The sequence below is a fragment of the Hermetia illucens genome, chromosome 1 (assembly GCF_905115235.1).
Source record: "Hermetia illucens chromosome 1, iHerIll2.2.curated.20191125, whole genome shotgun sequence".
Lineage (NCBI taxonomy): Eukaryota > Metazoa > Arthropoda > Insecta > Diptera > Stratiomyidae > Hermetia > Hermetia illucens.
Window position 1 is genome coordinate 98084513 of NC_051849.1, and position 22876 is coordinate 98107388.

At 43.3% G+C, this 22876-nt stretch overlaps 1 protein-coding gene across 1 annotated transcript in view; it reads left to right on the forward strand.

Moving 5' to 3' along the window:
- Positions 1–22876, forward strand: part of LOC119646808 (small conductance calcium-activated potassium channel protein) — an 818793-nt gene that overhangs the window by 145648 nt on the left and 650269 nt on the right. The gene's annotated exons all lie outside the window — the stretch shown is intronic.

Below are 22876 nucleotides of genomic sequence, written 5' to 3' on the forward strand. Positions count from 1 at the left end.
CTTTCAGTAGTCCAGTCCCCAATTTTCCTGGGTTGAATGTGTTTTAAATTTGTATTGTGTGACTCTGCTGTCGCACCACAGTGGGAGAACCATCTTGCTAATCAGACGGCAGATATGCTGAACAACGCGCTTGAGAAAATTGATGAGCATTGCGCCGCCGTAAAAAAATACTCCTTTCTCGTGTGCTACGCAGGTTGTCGGTCTCGTCCAGAATGGGCATCATAAGGTCTGGCTAACTTCGAAATCGTGGAAGCGAATTGATTCCGATTAACGGAAGTGGTTGGAGGCTCTGTTGCCCGCTGCAGGTGATAAGGAGTGTGACGTCCGGGAGCTCCGAAATCCCGGGAATAGTGTGCCCCGCGAGAAATAGGGATTTGTTGTTGCGCTGGTCAGGAAGCTGAAGATGCCGCACAGCGTGAAGGACGTTAACGGTCGACTCCTCATTCACGGTGACGAGCAACAGAAGAGGTGGAAAGAACACTGCATTACGGTTCTTAACCGCATCACATCCGGTGTGGATGCAATGGCTAGTCACCGTAATATGCCAACATGGACTGCTCCTCCAAACAGAGGAGAAATCATTTCAGCCATCAACGCACTTCCCGCAAAGTTATTTAACGTGGTACCTGCAGTTACTGTTTCTACTCGTATGGAAATCTTGGTAATCCGAGATATTTACCAGTTAGTGGGAGAAAGGGTACCAGTTTTCACAGTCAATTGGAGGGGTATTTGCGTTCTCACTGCCGTTGCAAAGATAACAGCTAAACTAATCCTGCAGAAAATCAAAGAACATCTCGGAAGCTTAACCGACAGAGAGCAGGTTTCTTTCTGCTCTGGATTCTCCTGCATTGACACCTCAACACCATACTGATCATTTTGGAGCAGAGGGGGGAGTTTAGATCATCGTCTCACCTGCTCTTTATAGATTTCGAGTAAGCTTTCCATAGTGTGAACAGCGAAATACCGAACAGAAATAGCGAACTAAGCTGCAAAATCGCAGACATTTTTAAAACGAGCAAATCATTTGTACAAAGGGCACAAAAAAACTCAGAAAGTAACTCAAATGAACTTATGTCGGTGCCTTGGTTGAAGGGGTAGAGCGTTAGCCTCGAAATCTTGTTGCTCACTGAGTCGACAGGAAACACTATAATAAAAGGTAGGATACTGAACAAAGACACTGTTTCTGCTCGAAGTAAGATTTAGCCAATAGTTAGCGTGGCGAGCACTCGAAATCATCGGTCTAGGGGCTGTAATTAAAAAGAAGAAGCCCAGGCTTTCATCTATGAATATTAAAAACAGGCAGGAATTCCAACCATAATGGCATTAAAATATTCCCAATTTGAAGTACCATCATTTTTTGACAGTTTGCCCTTCCCATTCTTCTCTCTTGTGGGGGGGTAAGGTGGATAGTTCAAAATGAATTAGGATGTTATTAAAAGGAACATTTCATGGTGCTGAAACATTCAATCCGTCATTGGCTTCTACTACTATTTGCAAGCATTCTATAACAACTGAGCTCATTTCAAGGTTTTGTAGAAAATGAAATCTAATTAAAAACGGTTCACTGTCTGTCCGTCTGTCACACGCACTTCATCTAGAAAACGGCGATACGCATTGGCACGAAATTTAGTGAAAGGTTTGAATTTTTAAACTGTTCTAGAAAGAGATCACTTAAATTAAGGGGCCGTCCTCCGGAACTACCCAACCGAATAGTCGAAAAAAAATCAACATGACATCCTAATATGACATCTATGACAAAATAATGATACCAATATCTGCTTAGATCATTATATTTTGGAAATTTGCCGAAAATTCTCCTCATAGAAGTACACATCAATCTATTTGGTGTTTGGTGAACATTCCATTATTATTAGCAAACTTTAGCAAACCAAAGTTATCTGTTTTGCGCTAATATACCCCACCCTAAGGCATCATGTGTTTACAAAATGTCACTCTTAATACATATTAATATGGAACCATCGCGCACGCAAATATTCTTACATAATAAATCCATAAAGTAGTTGCAATACTTGAAGTGTTGAGCTTGCAGTTTCCGACTTGCCGGGTGCTTAAATCGCGTCATGGTTTGAGACCAATAGTAATTGGAACAGCCGTACTTAATTCCAGAGAAAATTAATAGGTTAGAAGAAAATAAAACAAATCTCTCATCCGGCAAAAATTTACGAAAAAATTTCGAAGTGCATTTTCCTTTGCTGGACCCAGAGAATGTTAAAAATATATATATAACGATAATTCTCTTGAAAATAAAATACAGGGGACTCTCGAAATTGCGATACCCAAAATAGCGAACGCCTAAAAACGGGACAAATTGTACCAACTGGTCCTCCAGGTTGGGGGTTGGGTAGGGCTGACAACCCTACACGGAAAACAACCGTTACGAAGCCACAACAGGAGCCTCGGATAGGACGGATATTAAAACGACGGACCCGGCAACGACAAAGGAACAACGATTTGCGCATTTTCTCATGGAACGTGCGCTCCCTGTACAGAGATGAAGCTGATAAGCAGCTAGCCGATACCCTGTCCCAATATAGGGCTGATGTAACAGCGTTGCAAGAGATGCGATGGACAGGGACCGGTTTCCTGGAGAAGAGCCACTACACCATATATTATAGCGGCCATCCAGTAAACCATGTGCTCGGAGTAGGTTTCTTAGTCAGCCAAAAAATGAAACCTGCTGTTATCGGCTTTGAAAGTATAAGCGAACGGCTATGCACTCTGCGCTTGCGAGGCAAGTTTAGAAATATAAGCCTCATAAACGTTCACGCCCCTACAGAGGAGACTGCAGAGTCGGAGAAGGATACCCTCGAAGCCTGTCCCAGATATGATATCAAAATCATACTTGGGGATTTCAACAGCCAAGTAGGGAAGGAGCCCGTATTCAGGCGATACGTTGGCTCCCATAGCTTACACGAAAAAACAAATGATAACGGACTGCGGACTATTCAATTAGCAGGGTCACACGAAATGGTTGTTGGAAGTACCTGGTTTGCGCGGAAAGCGGTCCACAAACATACGTGGGCCTCTCCAGACGGGACCACTTTCAACCAAATTGACCACGTGTTGATCGAACGCCGCCACCTCTCAGCCTTGATGAATGTCAGAACATATAGGGGGGCCAATATAGACTCGGATCACTATCTCGTTGGCATGGTGCTCCGAGCTCGAATAACAATACCACCTAGAATCCCCTCTGACAATCAGGTGAGAGTGAACACTGAAGCCATCCACAACACAACCCTCCGCGACACCTATAAGAGGGAAATGGATGCCGCAATAACCGCAGTCAATAGAGGACCTGGAGATGAAGCATCAACTAATGATCTTCACAACCACCTGAAGAACGTTATCATGGATACGGCCACAAATATACTTGGCCCCAGCCGCAAAAGGAGTCGGAACGGCTGGTTTGACGATGAATGTAAGCTAGCAACGGAACGGAAGAATGCCGCATACCGAGTAATGTTGCATTCTCAAAGAACGCGGGCACGCGCAGAGACTTATCACGAACTCCGTCGAGCGGAGAAGCGACTTCACAGACGGAAAAAGGAAGCCTGGGAGAACCAACAAGTCTGTGAACTAGAAAAGTACAGGGAGCAACCGCACCAGGCGCGGAAGTTTTACCAACAAGTCAGCAGGATGAAGCCTTATACACCTCGATGCTCATCCTGCCGAGACAAAGAGGGAAATCTGATTTCCGACAGAATGGGCATATTAGAGCGATGGGTTGAGTACTTTGATGAGCTACTGAACAACCAGAACATCGGCGAGTTGGAGGTCCCGCCAACTGAAGACGACGGACAAATACTGCCACCACCAAGTTTAGGAGAAACAGTCCGTGCAATTCATCGGCTAAAAAATCATAAGTCGCCAGGAGCCGATGGAATTACAGCCGAATTGGTTAAATATGGAGGCGACCAGTTACACCAAGTGGTTCATCAACTTGTGCTCAAGGTATGGGACAGCGAATCAATGCCTGACGATTGGCAGCGAGGCATAATCTGTCTCATACATAAAAAGGGAGATATCACACAGTGCAGCAATTATAGAGGTATCACGTTGCTGAGTACCATCTATAAGATATTCTCCACTATCTTGCTAGGCCGGATAGCCCCATACGCCCAGAACATCATTGGCCCATACCAAAGAGGCTTCACTCCAGGCAAATCAGCAACAGATCAGATTTTCTCTCTGCGGCAGGCGATGGAAAAACTGTTGGAATATGGACAACAGTTGCACCATCTGTTCATCGACTTTAAAGCCGCCTATGATAGCATAGCCAGGGTAAAACTGTACACGGCCATGAGAGAATTCGGTATCCCGACGAAATTAATAAGACTGACTAGGCTGACCCTGACCAATGTGCGAGGCCAGATAAAAGCAGCAGGATCACTCTCAAGACCATTCGACATCAACAACGGTCTACGACAAGGGGATGCGCTATCATGCGTCCTCTTTAACCTGGCCCTCGAGAAGGTGATCCGTGATGCTGAGGTGAATGCAAGAGGTACGATCCTCTTCAAGTCCACCCAACTACTGGCCTATGCTGACGATATCGACATCATGGGAAGAACCACCCGAGACGTTCAAACTGCCTTCATCCAGATCGAGCAGGCGGCGCGAGATCTTGGGCTGCACATCAATGAAGGCAAGACAAAATACATGGTGGCAACGTCAGCACCGAAGACGAATCAACCAACAACATCAAACCGCACTGGTCAAACACAAGCACGAACAAGAATAAGGATAGGAGAATACAACTTTGAGACCGTTGACAATTTCTCCTATCTAGGGTCGAAAATCACAACCGATAACAACTACGATGAGGAAATCCGCGCACGGTTGTTGTCAGCCAACAGAGCCTACTTCAGCTTACAAAGACTGTTCCGCTCGAAACGTCTCACCATAGGGTCAAAGCTCTTACTGTACAAGACTATGATCTTGCCAGTCCTCATGTATTCCTCGGAAACTTGGGTTCTTAGCAAGAAAAATTGCGAACTCTTGGCCGCGTTCGAGAGAAGAATCCTCCGAAGAATTTTTGGCCCCCTACATGAGGATGGACGATTCCGTAGCCTACACAATGACGAAATCTATGAGCGATACCATGACCGTACGGTTGTGGATAAAATCCGGCTCAATAGGTTACGGTGGGCGGGTCACTTAATCCGTATGGATGAAGATGATCCCACCCGGAAAGTCTATAAGGGCAATATCTATGGTAGGAAAAGAAGACGAGGCAGACCCTGCCTAAGATGGAGCGATGGCGTGGGCCAGGACGCCAGACAGCTTTTAGGGATATCGAATTGGTGGACCTCGGCGCAAAACCGGGATGTCTGGAGTTCCTTATTAAGGCAGGCCTAGACCGGATACCGGTTGTTGCGCCGTTGATGATGATGATGAAAATAGCGAACAGTTCCAAATAGCGAACACACACCAGGTATTCTAAATGGCGAAAGGTATTTTTTTTTTTCGTTGGTTCCTGCCATACAGTTATGTGAGGCTTTTTCTCAGTAAAACCTCCTCCTTCTCCTTCGCTTATCTTACGGGACTGCCATTTAGGTATTGCGTCGCGGGGCAGGATCAGTTATGAACTGCGCTTCGTGTCATTATTTGTAACTTTCCCCCGAAGCTCCTCCTTCCTCAGCAAATTGTGGATCGTCTTCATTAATTTTCCCAACGCATCCGAGATGTTTCAGAGGCTAGCATGTGGTCCACGATATTCTCGGGTGTTAACCGTGCCCGGCGTCTATTTTCGCCTCCGCTCTGTGTGTGGCGAACGGCGGGTAGTTAAAAACAATACGCTCCGCATCCTTCGAATGTCGGGCAACACGGAAAATCGTCACGCCCAAAGCGATATAGGTGTGCACGGTCCCCCCGTGTCCACTTAGGAATTGAGTTAGATTTTATTTCAAAAATTGCCTTGTTTGTGAGGACCTTGATCTCCTCAATATCTTGTGCCACGATAGTGACTTCGATGTCGTCTGCGAAGCCAATGATTATCACTCCTTTGGGCAGTTACAGCTTTAAAATTTAGTCGTACATTACTATCCACGGGACAGGACTGAGGATTGACCCTTGTGGAACCCCGCAAATTGTTCTACTCGTCTTAGGTCCATCGTCTGAATCATAACACAATAGCCTCCCCCGGAGGAATTTGATGACTATGCGTACTAGGTATTTGGGAGCGCCCAATTTGACTAAACGCTCAATTATTTTGCTCCATTTTCCAGTATTGAAGGTAGTTTTCACGTCGAGAGTAACTATCGCATAAGATTTATTGACCTTTACTGATTCCTCAGTAATTTTCATCATCGTGCTGATGGCATTTACAGTAGATCTTGTCTTTCGGAATCCGAACTGCCTATCTGAGAAGCCACCCTCTCTTTCTGTGATCGATACAAGTCCATTATAGATGACCTATTCTAAAAGTTTGCTAAAGCCGTTTAATAGGCATATAGGCCTATGAGACGAAGAATCACCCAAAGGCTTATTTTCCTTCCGGATTAGGATAAGCTTCTTCTTCCTCCACTTTTCCGGGAAAATCACTTCTTTGAGACACGTCGTAAATGTTTCCGCGGATCACCTTGGGACTGTTTTAATGACCACTACCAGAGCTTTATTCGGAATGCCATCTAAGCCTTGGGGCTTTATTTTCGACAATCTTCTTTGCGGCTTCCAGGACTTCTTCTGTGGCTACCTCCGGAGTTTCATTGGAATCTACCAGGACAGTGGGCAGGTTCGATTCATTTGTAATTTGTGGGGAGAGGGTACTAATTATATCCCGCAACAAATCAGGGTTGGTGCTATGCCTTGTATGCACCTCCCCATGGGTCGGTTTCCTTGCATAACTTTTTGAAGTGTCCAGTTTTACTTCTATAGATGGCTGATTGCACAGACACTGTCCTGGCCTTCTTATATCGGTTGTGCAACTCTTCAGACTCAGGCCGGTTTCTGTTACGTTGATGGTGTCCCTTGACTTTAATGCAAACTTTGCGAAGTTCATAGATTTTGGCATTTCACCAGAATTTGGGCATTCGTTTCTTTATTGGCGCCGTCAGTATCTGCCAAAACGACATTCAGACGTGAAAATATTTCGAGTAATATGCGGCCTCTTGCATTTGTTTCGCAACTGCCTCAATCTTCGGTCCAAGCGTTAAAATCGCCAGCTATTATTATTGGGTTGTGGCAGGTTATTTCTTTCCATCATTAGTATGAATTCATCTAGCGTGAGGTTTGTCGTAGTGTAGCGAGTTCAATGTCTGTCAACCTGTCTATCTGTCCATCCGAGCTTTAGTCCGAAACGGCTGGTCAGAATATGTGGTATGTGAAACGCTACATGTGCATCATTTTGTTTTAGGTTTAAGGGGCAGGGCAAAATAATTTTTGATATTGGTTTAAACGAGCGAGAGAGGATCCAAAATGTGTGCTCCAAAAGGTGGAGCAGGTCTCGTTCTCAGAACGGCCGAAAAAATCTGGAAAAATTACAGTGGTGAATCTATACAAAATCAAGTCCTCAAGATACATCACATTCCGATATGTACTCAAATAAAATTAATAATAATATTATTATTATTATGACGTTTATGATGCCATCATTATATGAGTAAGAATGACAAGTTAGAGTTTGGAGACATATCAAAGGATATTCTGAATTGCTAGCTATGTACTAGTGGGAAAACATACATAGAAAGTTTTTCGCACTAGATTAAAAGTAAAACTTTTATATCCGAAAAGTCAAGTTTTCGGTATTCAAACCTTTTAGAACTTTTAATATTGTTTGTATTGCTCAAAATGTTTGTTTGCCGTACTTTTTTACCTTTATGCAGGTATATCTCATTTTATTATTTTGGCTACACTAGATCTGTGCAATAACTTTGGAATATCAAACCATACAAACTTTCAGCGAAATAAGGATACAAAAGCCGGAAAAGGTATTTCAAAAAATTTAAATTTTCTTCTTCAGCCTTTGCCCTATTTTGAGACAGGATCGGCTCGTTCTGAACGGTCGCGTCATTTTGCTTGATCAAAGACTTGATCTATCAAACCATCATTGCTTCGCCCGACGTTTTGGTCTTTTCCCATCGGCTTTGATGTTCACACAATTCTTTGTAAATAAATTGTCCTTAGCGCGAATTACATGATCATACCATCAAAGATGCCTCTGGCAATTTTTCCACGATCGGTGCAATCCCATATCCCATATCCCACTGGTCCAACGTAAGATTTTCGTCACCATTACCGTGAGACGCTGTTCATTGTCTTTTATAGTCGGCGAATACCTAGAACCATAGAGGCGAAAAATAGGACAATACTGCCGTAAATTGCGGTGGCGAGTGGGCGCTTCCTTTGTGAACACCGACAGAGATACGAAGAGGTTTTGCTGTGCCACACTTCGAAGTTTACTTCTCGGATTGTGGTTGAACAATTTCACTGTTGCTAAGAATGCGTCCAAAAATCTTCTTGGCATACAACAGCAACCGGGTTGGACGGCATTTTGAATATTCTGCTTGGCTATCTTTCTAACGTATTGGAACGGTAGAGCTTTCTTATCTGTTAGATGCCTTCCTCATTAACCAGATTGAAGAACTGACTGAGTCACAGCGTTGGGTTCCAGCTTTCTGATCGATGTGGAGGATAAATAAATTCATCGGTAAGCATAGTACGGTTCTTGTTATTAAAATTGGTCCCAGCTTTTCACAAGTTGATACCGATCTATGTGGTCGTTCCAACTGTCGTAAAGATCTTTGTAATGGGCCGCTCGGGTAACAGCAATCAAGATTCTTGTAAATTTGCAAATTGTCTAGCGTTCCTTCTCTCGGACCTTCATTTGGACATCATCGTTTTAATGTGAAGTATTTCGGTTGATGAACTCTTACCGATAAATTTCTGAGTGCGAGTTGCATTGATGATACAGAATATCTATGATGGCCTATTTTAGATGGTTTATTACGATCTGCTTTATGTACATAGTGAATTAGCAATTGAGCATTTTTCAGAATTTTTCGGAAAAATAGGTGGGGATTGCAAGAATTCTCTAGATAAATGTACTTGGTACGTAGATCTCAAAAAGATTCTAGAAAACAAGTTTCGTGTTTTAAGTACGCTTATTGATAATGCAATCGTATTCCTCGCACGAAGTACGTCTTTGAATCTTTGAAAATTCAGGTAGTGTGTGCGATTAAAAATTGAAGAAAAAAAATTGTAGGTACTGTTTGGGGCGCAAAAGCATCTTAAAAATGAATCTTTACGGAAGGCTGAGCAATAAAGAATTGAAACGCCGTTAATACAGTCGTTTGTGCAATCTACCCATAAGTGGAGATAGGATAAATGTTGGCGATGGTCGGCTTAGTAAGTTTAAAACAAGTCGGGAAACCGGAAGCTTGACGCTTCAGGTATAAAAGGTTTTGTGTTTCCCTACATAAGGAGCATAACGTAGTTTTCCATTGGCTTATAGCATTGACCCGAGATATTTAAATCGCTCAGTTCTGGGCAGGTTACCGCCATTGCCAGAACTCAGCGATTAAAATATCTGGAGGGGCAGATTACTGCCATTGAAAGAACTGAGCGATTTAAATACCTCGAGTCAATGCTACCAACCAATGGAGAATTGCGTAATGAAATGTTTCAAGCATTAACGCCACCTGGATGAAGTGGCATTCCGCAACTGGTGTTCTTTGTGATCGACGTATCAGCGCACGTCCCAAATCTAAAATTTACTGCAATGTTGTCCGTCTGTGGCTCTCTATAGTTTGAGTGTTGACTATAAAGGACAATGAACAGCGTCTTGCGGTAATGGGGACGAAGATGTTGCATTGCACTGGTGGCGTGACACGTTTTGATCACGTCTGAAATGAGAATATCCGCGATCGTTATGGGTTTGCATCGATCGTGGAAAAACTGCAAGAGAGGCGTTTTCGATGGTGTGGTCACGTAATTCACGCTAACGAGAATTCAACAACCAGTATTGGTCAGAACATCGAAGTCAATGGTAAGCTACCAAAAAGCCGGCCAAAATAATGGTCGCATGATACACTGGATGGGGATTTGAAGGTCTCGCGATTACATCCTGATCAGGCATTTGATAAAATAAAATGACGAAACCGATCACTACGAGCCGACCCCGCTTGTGAACTGAAGGCTGAAGAAAAAGAAGAAGATGTGAGGAGCGGTGAGCCTGACAGTTCCGTGTCACATAGTTAAAAATTCTATTGGCATCTATTTTTTAGAAAGTAATTTAAATAAATCATTTGATGGAAAGCCCCGTATTGAAATAGTCAACCTCATACGCTTCACACTCTGAGTTTAATATTATTAGCAAATGCCAACAATTTAACCAACATCAAATATAAAAAAGGGCTAGGGAGAATTAGATTCTTCTTGAATGGAATTTTAATATTTCACTCGAATTTCAATTATTCTCGTTAATTATGACGTCAGCATCTTATTTGTATGGCTTAGAATGCTGTTAAGTAGCACGAAATTGATAAGTTTAAACTGCTATAACTTTCCCAATAATAGTTGGATTTTCATGAAACTTGGCATATATATGCAAAATTTAGTACACTTAGGATGAGCTTAGGGCGAGTTTTTTAGTCAATTTCTAAAAGTCTATTAGTAAATTTTTTGAGCAGATACCGGAATAGGACATCTCTTGAAGATTAGATTTCACATAAGTGTTTTCCAAAAAACCTTAAAAAGGGCTGCTGATAAATAGATTCTTCATAAATGTGACTTTAATATTCCACGCGAATGTCAATTATTCCGGGTAATTATGACGTCAACATCTGATTTGCATGGCTTTGGAAGCAGTAAACTCGTGCGAAATTGCTAAGTTTGAACTGCTATAACTTTGGCGTTAATTGCCAGATTTCCACGAAATTTATCACGTATGTACAAAATATTGTCCTCTATGCTGGTAGTCGTAGGATGAATTTAAGGGGGGTTTTTCAGTAAATTTCTAAAAAGTGGTAGTATACTATTAGTAAGTTTATTTGAGCAGATATCCGAAGGGGACATATTTTGAGGCCTAGATTTAATCTAGGCGCACCACTCCGATTTTTTCCGGGTTTCTAGGTTGGGTAGTTTCCGAAAATGAGTCCTGTCTCACTTCAAGTGCGTACATTTTGACTTGACACTTTGTAATTTATGCCAAAACCAATATCAGTTTCGGAAAGTACAAATCGAGACCTTTCATTTGATACCCTACACAACCATATCCGGTGAAAAAAATTGTTGAATCCCCCCTTTGCATGTATGGGGAGCCCCCTTTGAACTCCACCTAAATTGATGCCACTCACTGTATGCGTGGGATTTCATAGTTCCCATCTGTCCACCAAATTTCGTTCGGATCGGTTTAGCCGTTCAGACAGACAGACATTGAATCGATTTTAATAAGGTTTTGTTTTACACAAAACCTTAAAAAGATAGGGAATGCGCAATTTGCAAATTAATGTTGATAGTTTGTCTGTAAACAAGGAATCGGTAACTCTAATTATAAACCTATTCTTAAGAAGAAAGAAAGATGCGATAATCACCAATTTTGAATTTGAAAATCCGCTAATTTATTGAAGGCCGAAAAATGTATGGATGGATTTTGTACCAAGAGGTAAAAGGTTTTGTGAAATAAAACTTTCAAGACTGCTATAGATTTCAAAACGAACATTTTTAAAAGGGGTTTTCTCTTGGGTATCGCCCTGTGCCATCCATCTGCGAGCTCTCAAGGGTTGACACGAAATACAACTTGATGATGTAACTATAACTCGTACTTAAGGAATTGATTGCTGAAGAATAGACATGGAAAAAATGTCGTCTATGGAAAATGGGGTAAATGTGCCAAATGCTAACAAACTGAATTGGAAATATTCTTATTTTTATTCGCTGAACGATGAACTGTCTGATGGCACGGAATGTTATTCACTACCAACTATGCACCAAACGCAAATTAAACTTAAAGCAAAATCTTTCAAGACTAAATGGAGAAACGTTTGTATATTACGTAATGAACATCTGTTATACAAAAGTTATATCCTCACGATTATAGTTAGATGAAAGCATTTGCCGAGGTGAGGCGTAAGGTGTAAAATGATGAGAAAAAAATATATATATTGAATTCATTATGTTAGAGTGCGGTTCATATTTTGGACCACCATGTCTTAAAGCTCATACGATAAATTCACACCTACTTCGTGGTCTAATATCACAATATTTCGTAAATCATTTATTTAAATTCCGTAGGAGTCCGGAGAAAGTGATTTTTAACAGTTTTTGACAGACTGGAATATTTAAACAGTCTCTGGTTTTCCCTTAACAAAGTGCCTTGCACGTAACCTTGCACGTTATATATCCCTACTTGGTTCTTCCTGGTTTGTGTTTTATGCTGCACATATTAAGCCTCCTTCGTGTCGTTTCTGGATTTGACGGCCTGCAGATTGCTGATTATGCTTCAGGTTAAGGTTGCATAATTCGGCAAGTTTTCACATGACCTCCTCGCGGTAGCCGCTGGAAAGCGTCTTAGGACGAAGAGTGTGTTGGACCGGGCTAGGAGTAGGCTCATCTAATTGGTGAGAATCTGTTTGCCTGCTAGTCATGTGTTACGGGCAAGTTGATCTGGCAGGAGGATGAACCGAAACAACAGCCTGGGGGGTCGTCCTCCCTGCACTGGAGAAGGTGCTAACTCCAAGCTAAGTAGGAACCGCATACGCCCAGAACTGCGTGACCATTGGAGAGCTTGCGAATTCTGTAGATCTTGGGCACCTTCAGTTTCAAATAAGACCCTTGTCCTGGTGCGTGAGGGGCGGAGGTAAGCCGGGGTGAACATTCTTCCCGGACTACTCGTGAGCCCAAGACATGGACTCAATTCAAGAAAACGACATAGAAGAGGAGGTGGTGATGCCAGGCGCAACATCGGAGGACGAGCTGCTGGCATCTAGCAGTGGTTCCCAGCTTGGAATCCACTGACGTCGAGCTGGGTGTAGGGAGTACCAGCCATAGCACTCCAAACCGGAACCTGTCGACGTCGGGGGCTCTCTCAAAAGCAAGTAAGCAGTAAAGGTTACGGAGAATAAGGAGAACGGGATGAAAATAACTTTGTTAAATACCAGCTGTTTTTTGAAGAACATAATAGTGAAAGCCTGGCAGACGAGTAACGGACGAAGCCCACCGCTCTCGAGCGCAATCGATCTCCAGACGAGGTCGAATAATAACATAAGTGGAGCAGAGTGTGCAATGGGTCGGACGCTAAGCAACCTCTGTAACAAGGTAAGCAGCAGGCAAGATTTCAAGGAGACCGATTTCTTGTATCTGGTTGCCGATGATCCGCATGGATAATCACAAACTCGTGTAATGCCTGCGGATCCAAAAGTTTACAATTCCCATCGACGACTGGATATTTATCAAGAAACAAGAACTCCAGGCGAACAACCAATCTTTCCTGCTCCGTCAAAACGAAGAGTGCCTAGAGGTTTTGGAAAAGGTAGACTAATAAGTGTGATTCGGAATGCAAGCAGATCTTTTTGAAGCTAGCGGAGATAAATCTGCTTAACTTGAAGTGCGCCTCAGCTAATCTTTTTCTCTTCCTCCTAGAGGAAGACGTCGATATCGCACTAGTACAGAAGCACTGGATCGGAGGCGATCGAACCATCAAAGGGATTCAATGCAAATAGTATAATTTATTCCGCAGCATAAGAGGCACTGATCGGGACAGACTCAGAGCATTTCTGTGTCCGGACCTGAGTTCCAGTCAAACTGGAGCAGGCGGGGGCAAAGAGCGTGTATATTTTCTCGGTTTATATGACTTATGATCGATCAGCTCAGTGAGAAGAACTGCAACATTTGACGATCACCATGGCAGTAAAGAAGATCGACCTGTTGATGGGAGACCAATGCGAGGCATACAGACAGCTCGGAAATCAACGAAAGAGGTGAATTATTCTTTGATTTTGTTACTAATACAAATCTATCGGTGTGTAACAGGGGCAGTACACCAATTGCAACGGTTGGGAGGTCCTTGATATCATCCTACTAACTGCTAATGCGATTCTTAGAGTGGAGAGTGTCTGAGTGTCTGTCAGAGATCCTTCTCAGATCATGGTTGTATACTTCCCAGAGAGCGCAGGAGTTTCAAGGGTGTTTGGTTAAGTTATCGGTGAGCAAATTGGAAAGATTGGTACGACAGACGAACTGGAGTCAAGGGTCGGGGTTCTGGAAAAGGTATTCCACACCGCCTTTAAAGTCTCGTACCTTGCTAAATACAGCAAGATGATACTGCCCCGTGGAGGAATGAATTTCTGTTCAGCCTCCGCAAACTGAATATCTGCTACAAGCACAAATATTGGCAGCCATGCAACGACTGGATGATGAAGCAGAAGTTCGCCCTCAAGACTGCTAAGAAGCGGTCCTGGTTGGACTATTGTCAGAACATTGAAAGCACTAGCGGTTCTGCGAGGCTTAGTAAGATTCTATCCTTTCCTAAAATGTCGAAAGGTTTCTGGACGGAATCTTCTGTTGAAGCCTTGGAGCTGCTGATTCAGACACACTTCTCTCGCAGCGAGGGGACTTTCAGTCAGAACCTTACTTGAAGGCATGCAGCCGCCTAAGCCGTGCGAGACTGTCAAATCGGTATTTACTGAGGTTAGGATTGAATGAGCTATAAACAGCTTCTCCACACATAAATCTTCGGGTGTGCTACAGAAGGAGCAAAAAAGGGTTGTGTCGTGCTTTTTCGAGATTCACTGGAGCTGTATTTCTTTGTGATATGTACCACAGTTTTGGAGACGTGCACGAGTGGCTTTCCTACTGAAGGCGGTAAACCCGGTCATGAGTCCGTGAAAGACTGTCGACCAAATAGGCTCACCTTTTTCGTGTTGAAGACCCTAGGGTTTGCCCTGAATATCCCCTTAAAGGTGATTATGGAGCGAATCCCTTTCTCTAAGTCCCAGCACGCCCACTACGAAGGCAAATCCACAGAAACCGCTTTCCTCGAGGTAATTGGCAAAGTTGTGCGGCCAATGTAGTACAAACAGTGTACTCTAGTTTAATATTTCTGGATATAAAGGGAGCTTTCAAAGACGTTGGTATCAAGCCACCTCTCGCGGCTAAATGAACAAGGATTGGTTCTTTCCTCCAATATAAAGTCTCTGGGTGTTATCCTGGATCCTAATCTAAATTGGGGATTGAACACAGAACTGCCGGTTAAGAAGGCCTTACAGCTTTCTATACATAGCAGGGAGCCTTTTCAAAGAAATGGGGTCTTTGGGCGAGGATGGTTCTCTGGATGTACACAACTGTGGTGCGCCCCATCCTAATATATGGTCACAGGCTTTTTGGATAAAGTGCAATAGAATAAAGCTTAACACGATTCGCAAAGCGTGTGTGCAGCTGCTTCCGGGGCTCTACTCGGCAGATGCTCTCAATGTACTCTTACACCTCACAAAGCCATTCTGACCGACAGCCGATTGGCCATTAAGGCCTTGCATTCAGGCGTGACATCCTCCAGGCAGTCTCTTGTCTGTTAAGAATAAAATCTACTCGCATTACTTAGCAGCCGCGGACCTAAAATGCCAAAGGCTCACCACATGTGCCAATTCAAGGCGGATTCGGGCCGCTCGTAATAAAACCCGATCGCGGCGTTTCGCATGGGGCCCTGGCTCTTTGGAGCGATCATTGATACCTACTTACCTATTTCTTTCTTTTCTTTTTATTTGATTTCCTAGAGTCCTTCCTTATAAAAGCTGTTACGGTTTTGGTTGTTGTATTTCTTATATATTTGAGTGGACATTTATCCCTACTTGGAGTAACTTTATTTGAGCAGATGTCGGTATGACGGTTATTTTGAAGTCTTCGTGACTTTTTTCAGAATGTTCGGTTGGGTAGTTTTTGAAATTGACGTCTTTGAATAAATATTCACTTCAAAGCCTCTTCAGTCCCCTCCTTTACAACTAATGTCAATACCGGCTTGGGAAATACTAATCGAGACCTTTCATTTGGTGCCCAACATGACTATATTCCGTACAGCCTTCCGCGGTCAACTGTTGCACGAGGGAAACCTACGACCCCCGGCGATCTGTTCCTCGGCAAGAGGACGGGCTTGGACAGATCGGGTTGTTGCGCCTGTTACGGAGACCATTCTCAAATTGAAGCTGTCTCCGCTATCTCGTTATGAGCAGCCTGCGCTGCACACCCCTAGGGAGCTTGAAGATTTCCATCACGTTCCCTTCAATTTAATGGTACGATTTTTCCTGGGTTGACATTGACGAGAAAAGGTTTGTTGTAAACGTCAGGATCACTATTCGTCGTGCTTCGATTTCAAAAGTTAGTGAGCGCTAGTTTTTCGAGGGGGTAATATCTGAAATGGCAGCCTGTAATGGCCTAAATCATTTCCGATTTCAAGTGCTCAATAAAAGCTTGAGAGTTCTAACGTAAAGATTACGTTTATAAATGAATTATGAATTCATTCTTTTTTCCTTTCACCCCACGGCTGCCAAGTTCCATTAAGAACATTTTGTACTTAATCGCATAAAATAATTACAAAATCTTGAATATCTATAGCGTGCATCTCCCAGTCTGGCAGCCATGTAATTTCTGTTATTTGAAACACCATGATGTGATGTGCTCTTGCGGTGAAGCCGTCTTGGGGGCTATGTTAAATCATTCCATAACTTACCAGGAGCACACTTGTGCTTGCTATTGTTGTAATCTTTCTAATGGGTGGCGGGAAGTTAACGCCAAATTCGAGCACAAACATAACATTCCAACCACCTATGGAAAATGCATGCCCCATACAGGCACAGATGGAAAACCTTTAAGAAATTGGAAATTGAGCCCATTATCAGGAAAATTGTTAGAATTAGGGAAGCTATGCATTGTTCCGTGTGCAGGTAGTGGATCTAGAATACGGGGAAATTTAAATAATTAGAGTTATTAGTGTTTTTGAGGAAGCTTTTGTTTTGGATCACTTCGGGGGGAATTTTTATGAACTGTGTCAGCACAGATTACCATTTCGAACAAAATCTCATCTAGACATATCTGTTCAATTTTTTTTAAATAAAGATACCAATCATACATAAAAATTTTAAAATAGATTTTGATTCTCTAAAGCAATGAATAATAACATATGTACATATACTCCCGATTTCCCGTGAGACAAAATTCTCTTAACCGTAGTGTTTGGGTGATTCTGATTAAATGTTGAGACTCTTAATTTCTCCCACTATTGTTTTATTTTCCAAACTCTTTTGGCAGTCAACGTAACGGACATACTAGGGAGTGTTGGAGATAAATCTTAGATTTTTGGACTGAATCCCATGTCTTCATTAGGCTTAAGCTTGGCTCAGCAACTTCAGTTCAAAGAGTGTGATCATTTTTTCGGGGAACACCCACAATAAGTTTTGAACTTAAATATGAGCTCTTGGTTCTTCACCTCTATGAGCCGCTTCCAGCTGAGCCTTCTATCGTGGTATATTCCGATATATTTGCCATGACACTAGCTGATATCATCACTATACTCTATACTATTTTTATTTTTCTCGGGACATCGGAAAACAATTTTGTCCATATCATGGCAAACGTCATTTCAGAAACACAGTACATTCATTCCGCCACAGCACTACGCCCCCAGCTGAAACTGAGGGGTTTCGGTGAGAGCACTCGCGGCGGCTACTCGCACGTGACGAGATGGCGGAGGCAACTTCGATCTGAAAACGGTCTCCCATAGCAGGCGTAACAATCCGGTCCCTCCAAGCCCGTTTCTCTTGTCGAGGGCCAGGTTGCCGGGTAATCGTAGATTCTCTTTGTACACTAGATCAGTAGTAGCAAACTCTTTGCGGACGGGATACGGAGGCCAAGGAGAACGAAAGGCAAAACCGCCGGCTAGGAAGGTTCGTCGCGCACCATAACGGCTGCCTTCAGCGTCTCATCCCATCGTCCTAGCATCCCATTGGATGGTATGCAGTTGTCCGCGGGCGTTTCAATGAGTGGATTCGAGTGGAAAGAGTGGATTCGAATTGCATTCACTGGTTTGTGATGGTCACGGCGGGTGCACCAGATCGCGAAATCCACTTTCGACAAACGACCTTAGTGCACGACTGTGCTGTAATCTCTTTTGGGAGATATTGATTTAGGTCATCGCGTAAACCGATGAATGATCGTGGGGCAATACTTTTAGTTGTGCGAATCTTACAAAGGGTCTTCTTAGCGTGTCTAGTGACCATCCACTTTTGGCATCTCTGGCTTCTTCTTGATGAACGTTCTTCTTTATGAACGGTCCTAAATATTTGGAGACTTGTCCGAACGCATGGTGCACTAGACTGTGTACCGCGTGAAATACTTTCTCACGGAAAGCGGCCGGAATATATAAACTAGGTTTCTTGTCAAAGATCTCCCAGTAGATAGAAGAAGGTGAATGAAAGATGAGATCCAAGACAAAGCATCAGCGATTAAGTTGTCTTTACTGGACACATGGTGAATGCCCGATGTAAACTGGCTAAGTGCCGAAATTGGCGAGGGGATTTTTTATTGGGCTTCTGCCAAGGCCTAGAGGTCTACGGCCCGTGGACACGGACAAGAGAAAAAAGGAAGTACTTGATGCTCAAATACACGACTGGTAATTCATAATGATTGGCACTGTAATTCCGTTGGCGGGATACAACTGTTTTGAGAAGAAATCCAACGGTTCCCAGCTTTCGCTCACCAGTTTTTGATGAGGAGTGCCTACTGTTGTTTCTGAGGCGTTAACGAACACTGCTCGGGTGCATCTTGTTGAGGGAATGCCTGGTTGCTTGGCTGTTTCAAACCCTTGGACGGCTCCTGAAAAGCACATAATCTGCCGCAATTCTATGGTCTTAAATCAGGCAGAAAGGTGCTAGTAAAGCCTGTTAGTGAGTGGCTTTGTGCAGGAATAGACGGTACAAGTTGACTACACCCAAGAACCTTGTAAACTTCTGATCGCTTGCACCTTGTCTGAATCAGGTTGTATGCCGTCAGCGATGATGGAATGGCTTAGAAATTTCACCTGCTGCTCTAGAAATCTGCACTTTTCAGCATTAAGAATTAGAGCATTGTGAATGAGACGTTGAAAAATGTACTAGAGATGTGCCAAGCGCTCGAACTCGGTGGAAGATGCGATCAGAATGTCATCCAAGTAGAATCAGAAATCCAAATTTCGTTCGAAGAGTCCGAAGTATGTGCGCATTGCTGTCTTTGAAATATCTTCGAGATCCACTGGGATTTGATGGTAAGCCTTGACGGGATCCAAGGTCGACAAAACACAACAAATATGCTATATAATGCGCAAAGTCTTGGATGAGTGAAATGGGGTACCGGTCCGGAATCGTCTGAGCATTCAGGCATCTATAATATCCACAAGGCCGCCATTTGCCATTGGACTTTGAGACTAAATGGCGTGGAGATGACCAACCGCTGTTCGAAAGTCTACATATATAATAATAATAATAATCGTTGGCGCAACAATCCATATTGGATCAGGGCCTTGAAATGTGTTAGAGCACTTCATTCAAGACCGTAACGGTACACTACAGTAGACTGTAGGAGACAATGTGGTCAGCATTGCGCTCGCCCGAGATTATTACCCTGATTCGACTCAGGTACTCATTCACAGCTGAGTCGACTGGTATCCGACGTTAAGTCACGATACAAATCCCACTGCCACCAGCGAGATTTGAACCGCGGCCTTCCGTATGACAACCCAGTGCTCTAACCACTGAGCTATTCGGACAGTCTACATATGCTCCGCTTAAATAGCTGATCAAACTTTTTCCGGGCAACGGCAAGCTCCTCGGGTGTTTAAGGACGCAGCTTCGAGAAAATTGGGGATCTAGTAGTGTTACTTCCACTTTTGTGGTCCACGGGCTGAAAAAAATATGAACGATTATTTTGGGTTTTTACCGATATATGAATGGAAAAATGTGCTTAGGAAATTTCTCATATAAGATCAACACAAAACGTTTATATCCGAAGAACCAGCTTCCGATATTCCGGCCTGTTTGGGTTATAAACCTAAATTTTGAAATAAGTTGAAGAAAGGAGGTTGCTTCCCAAGTGGTCCGGTCCGCCATAAAGTGGATGCGGACTTAGGACTCCCTTCACGCTCATCAAAAAAATTATTTGGCCTGGTTTAGGTGTGAACATACGACGGATTTCACTTCAACATAATTTGCAATCATATCATATTTGCGCTTATATATAAATGGAGGGATTATCACCCGTCGCCCCTTTCGGTCACGTTGCTCCCAGGGCGAAAGGAAGGCAGCGTCTGATGAGTTGCTTCTGCCGTGGACAAACTCGTCAAACGACCCAATAATAACATATAAATAGTTTGAAACGATTACATATATTTTTCTTGCAAAACAAAAAGTTTAAAAATACTTCACATATACAGCATCACATGGGGCCTGGCATGTGGTTACGTACCTTTATTTAATGGCGATTTAACATTTTTGTAACTGTAGTAGCCATCGATCAGATACTATCTAAATACTCAAATTCTTATATCTATTTTTTTTCTATACGTTTTTATTAAGGTTTTGTGACCGCCTATCTGTCTGTCACACGCATTTTTCTCGGAAACGGTTGTAGCGATTGACACGAAAATTGGTGGAGAGGTGGGACTTGTGAACGTGAGTTACACTATTCTAAGTCGAATTTTAGGGGGTGGGTCACAAAATTTGCGCAATATAGTCTATGACATAGAGCAAGTTCCTACCAAGTTTGGTGAAAATCACACTATTACTAACAAAGTTACAGTAGGTCAAATTTGTCACTTCTTTCCAAATTCAAGACTTTCCAAATTCACATAACATATGCATATATTACCTTCTAGGTAGTAATGCAACCTTTTCTTTGCTAGTCAGTATTTCGCAACAGAACCCAGGTTTATCTTTTTTATTACATCGAACAAAACTCTGTTAGCCTATCATAAAGTTCTGGGAATATTTTACCTTTTTGTCGATGTTTCATTTATATAAAAGACCAGTTCGGTCCAGATGCACGAAATATCTCGGAGGGATGAAGCCTGTGGTGCGCGTTTTCCTTCCGTTCCTTTTTAATTGTGAATGCATGTATTCCCTTTCACTTCGCTTTCTTCTTTTCCCGCTTCCGGCTTCAGCCGGAATTTTTTAATTTTTGTTTATTTTCGGAGCATACCCTGTTTTGCTAAGGTGCGTTTGTCATGTAGAAGAACATTCTAAAGCCTTTCTCAACACAACAAATTTTATGGATAAAAGAACTAATAATCTGCGAGCTTTTCAGAGTAGTCAACAAATTTGAAAAAGCGATTTCGCACACTACCAACAAGGTTTTAATCATGTATTTTCTGTACTATTTTTTTATGATTTAGTTTTTATAGTTCCTCTTGGCTTCATTTGCGTTGGGGTTTCATAGCCATACTGTTTTGTAAAATCACTTGTAGGAGACGAGAATCCCAAAATATACATTTTCCCAAAGTGACGCCAGTCCTTATGTATTTCTCGGAAACCTGGGTTATTGGCAAGAAAAATTCTCCGAAGAATTTTTGGCCCCTACCTTAGGGGAATTTCATTTCCCCTGCTTGGAGAACTGTGACGGTTGGGAGGAGGTCCTTGATATCACCCTAATAACCAACAACGGGATTCTTAGGGTGGAGGACTGGAGAGTGTCTGACCAGAGATCCTTCTCTGATCACAGTTGGATACTCTTCAGTCTAGATCTCGCCGCAGAGGTCTTCAAGCCCTTAAGAGACCCCAGGAGGATCCACTGGAGAAAGTTTGGTCAGGTAGTTAAGTACAAACTCTCCGGTGCGCAAATTGGTAGGATTGGCACGACAGACGAACTGGAGTCAAAGGTCGGGGCTCTGGAGAAGGCATTTGATACCGCCTTTGAAATCTCGTGCCCTACTAAGTACAGCAAAAAGGCACTGCCACCGTGGTGGAACGAAGATCTCTCTGGTCTCAGGAAGCTGACCAGAGAAATCTTCAACAGCTGCTACAGGCAAAAATACTGGCAGCCATACAAGGACTGCCTAAAGAAGTACAAGTCGGCCATCAGGACCGCCAAGAGGCGGTCTTGGCTAGACTATTGTCAGAACATTGAAAGCACCAGTGAATCCGCGAGGCTCAATAAGATTCTGTCCAAGGAACATAAGAGTCCATCCTTCCTTAAAAAGTCGGAAGGCTCCTGGACGGAATCTTCTAGCGAAATCCTACAGCTGCTGGTTCAAACGCACTTTCCCTCCAGCGAGGAGGACTGTGAGTCAGAACCTCGCTTGGAGGGTTTGCGGCAACCTCAGCTGTGCGTGACTATCAAATCGGTTATTACCGGGGATAGGATCGGCTGGGCTATAAACAGCTTCTCCGCATACAAATCTCCAGGCCCAGACGGCATAATGCCAGTCATCCTACAGAAGCAGCCGGAAAGGGTTGTGCCGTGGCTTGTTGAGATTTACCGGAGCTGCATCACTTTAGGATACGTACCGCAGTCCTGGAGGCGCGCACGGGTGGTTTTCATACCGAAGGCGGGCAGGTGCGGTCATGAGTCCGCGAAGGACTTTCGGCCAATCAGCCTAACCTCTTTCGTGCTGAAGACCCTAGAACGCCTCCTGGACATTCACTTAAGGATGATTATGGAGAGAACGCCTTTCTCTAAGTCGCAGCATGCCTACCTCAAAGGAAAATCCACAGAAACCGCCCTCCACGAAGCAATTGGCACGGTTGAGCGGTCGCTGCAGTACGAGCAGTATACCCTTGCTGCCTTCTTGGATATAGAAGGAGCTTTCAACAACGTCAGTACCAACGCCATTAAGGAAGCCTTGACCGGTATTGGATTGGAGGGGTATCTCACGCATTGGATTATATCCATGCTGAGTACC